The 2309-nt window shown below is 38.2% G+C and overlaps 1 pseudogene; it reads left to right on the top strand.

The window, feature by feature from the left end:
* The first annotated feature begins 903 nt into the window (after positions 1-903).
* On the top strand, positions 904-1374 carry LOC110595015 (annotated as a pseudogene).
* Positions 1375-2309: the final 935 nt, after the last annotated feature.

The raw sequence follows: 2309 nt of genomic DNA, 5'->3' as shown, positions 1-2309 counted from the left end.
AGATATACACATCATAATGTTTATGATGTTAATTTTTCTAGATTAATATAACACCAATCAGTAAGTTAGACAATCTAGGAGACTCTCATACCTGTTCTTTGGATATGTCTTCTCTGTGTGTTGGGACAGAAAGCAGTCTTTGCATAAACCTTCCAAGGGCAGAAGTGTTAACTCATACTCCACTCTTCTGTTATTCCCTAAGGAAGAATTCAAGAGTTAGAATATCACATATGATTGCATCGTGGTGTATTGAAAAGGAAGAGACATTATGGGGGCAAAATTACTAAAATTTCTCTTCCATGTAACTCATTTTATTGTTGTGTGTTCTGCAAAGTCTTAGCTGTTTTTTGAGTTCTCACACTGGCAATGGGGTATTTTTTTAAGTACATATATTTATGATAGAGTAGAAATTTTCCTTCATACTTATGTCCTTAGCAAGGTATAATATTATGTTTCATTTTTAAAGAATATTCACCTGAGTCTAGCATGTGGAATAAGTTTTCATTTTCATGATTTTCAGCTGTGACTTCTTGTTACACTGAAGGCCTTTTGCCAGAGAACAGCATAGAAGACTCCCTTACAAAGATGCCAAATGGAAAATATGGTAAATATGTCCTTAAGAACTTATACTTACAAAAATCTTGGGAAAGTGTGCATGAGGGTGAAAGGCAGATAAAATACTCAGTTGCAAATAACCATTACAAATGTAAAAAGAGTGGGAAAGTCTTTCATCAACACTCCAAATTTGTTATCAACCAGAGTACTCAAATGATATTCAACATCAAAGATACCAAACTGGAGAGAAACCCTGCAAATGTGAAGAATGTGGCAAAGCCTTTTGTTCTCAAGGAAAATTTGCTGGACAAAAGACTATTCATACTAGAAAGATACCTTACAAATGTGCAGAATGTGGAAAAGCCTTTGGTTCTCATTCACGACTTACCCAACATACAATGATCCATACTGGAGAGAAACCATATAAATGTCCAGAATGTGGCAAAGCCTTTCAGTTTCCCTCAGAACTTGCTCGACATATGGTGATCCATACTGGAGAGAAACCCTACAAATGTGAAAAATGTAGCAAAGCCTTTCACATTCGTTCTCACCTTACTCGACATATGGTGATCCATACTGGAGAGAAACCTTACAAATGTGAAGAATGTGGCAAAGTCTTTCGCTATCATTCAGACCTTACTCAACATACAATGATCCATACTGGAGAGAAACCATATAAATGTGCAGAATGTGGCAAAGCCTTTCACTGTCGTTCAAACCTTAATCAACATATAGTGATCCATACTGGAGAGAAACCCTACAAATGTAAAGCTTGTGGCAAAGTCTTTCACACTCATTCGTACCTTAGTCAACATATGATGATCCATACTGGAGAGAAACCCTACAAGTGTGAAGAATGTGGCAAAGCCTTTCACCTTCGTTCTTACCTTACTCGACATACAGTGATCCATACTGGAAAGAAACCCTACAAATGTGAAGAATGTGGCAAAGCCTTTCATATTCATTCTTACCTTACTCGACATATGGTGATCCATACTGGAGAGAAACCCTACAAATGTGAAGAATGTGGCAAAGCCTTTTACCTTCGTTCTTACCTTACTCGACATACTATGATCCATACTGGAAAGAAACCCTGCAAATGTGAAGAATGTGGCAAAGCCTTTCACTTTCCTTCAAACCTTGCTCAACATATGGTGTTCCATACTGGAGAGAAATCCTACAAATGTAAAGAATGTGGCAAAGCCTTTCACACTCGTTCAAACCTTGCTCAACATACAGTGTTCCATAGTGGAGAGAAACCCTACAAATGTGAAGAATGTGGCAAAGTCTTTTACACTCGTTCACTCCTTACTCGACATATGGTGATCCATACTGGAGAGAAACCTTACAAATGTGAAGAATGTGGCAAAGCCTTTCAAACTCATTTACACCTCACTCGACATATGGTGATCCATACTGGACAGAAACCCAACAAATGTGAAGAATGTGGCAAAGCCTTTCGCTATCGTTCAGACCTTACTGAACATACAGTGATCCATACTGGAGAGAAACCGTATAGATGTGCAGAATGTGGCAAAGCCTTTCACTGTCGTTCAAACCTTAATCAACATACAGTGATCCATACTGGAGAGAAACGCTACAAATGTGAAGAATGTGGCAAAGCCTTTTACACTCGTTCACTTCTTACTCGACATATGGTGATCCATACTGGAGAGAAACCCTACAAATGTAAAGAATGTGGCAAAGCCTTTTGCACTCAAGGAGGATTTGCTGGACATAAGACCATCCATACT

Source organism: Carlito syrichta, unplaced genomic scaffold (genome assembly GCF_000164805.1).
Source record: "Carlito syrichta isolate Samal-C Ts95f unplaced genomic scaffold, Tarsius_syrichta-2.0.1 Scaffold214729, whole genome shotgun sequence".
In the NCBI taxonomy this organism is placed as follows: domain Eukaryota; kingdom Metazoa; phylum Chordata; class Mammalia; order Primates; family Tarsiidae; genus Carlito; species Carlito syrichta.
The sequence above is the reverse complement of the archived record's forward strand: the minus strand, read 5'-3'. Positions and strand labels throughout refer to the sequence as shown.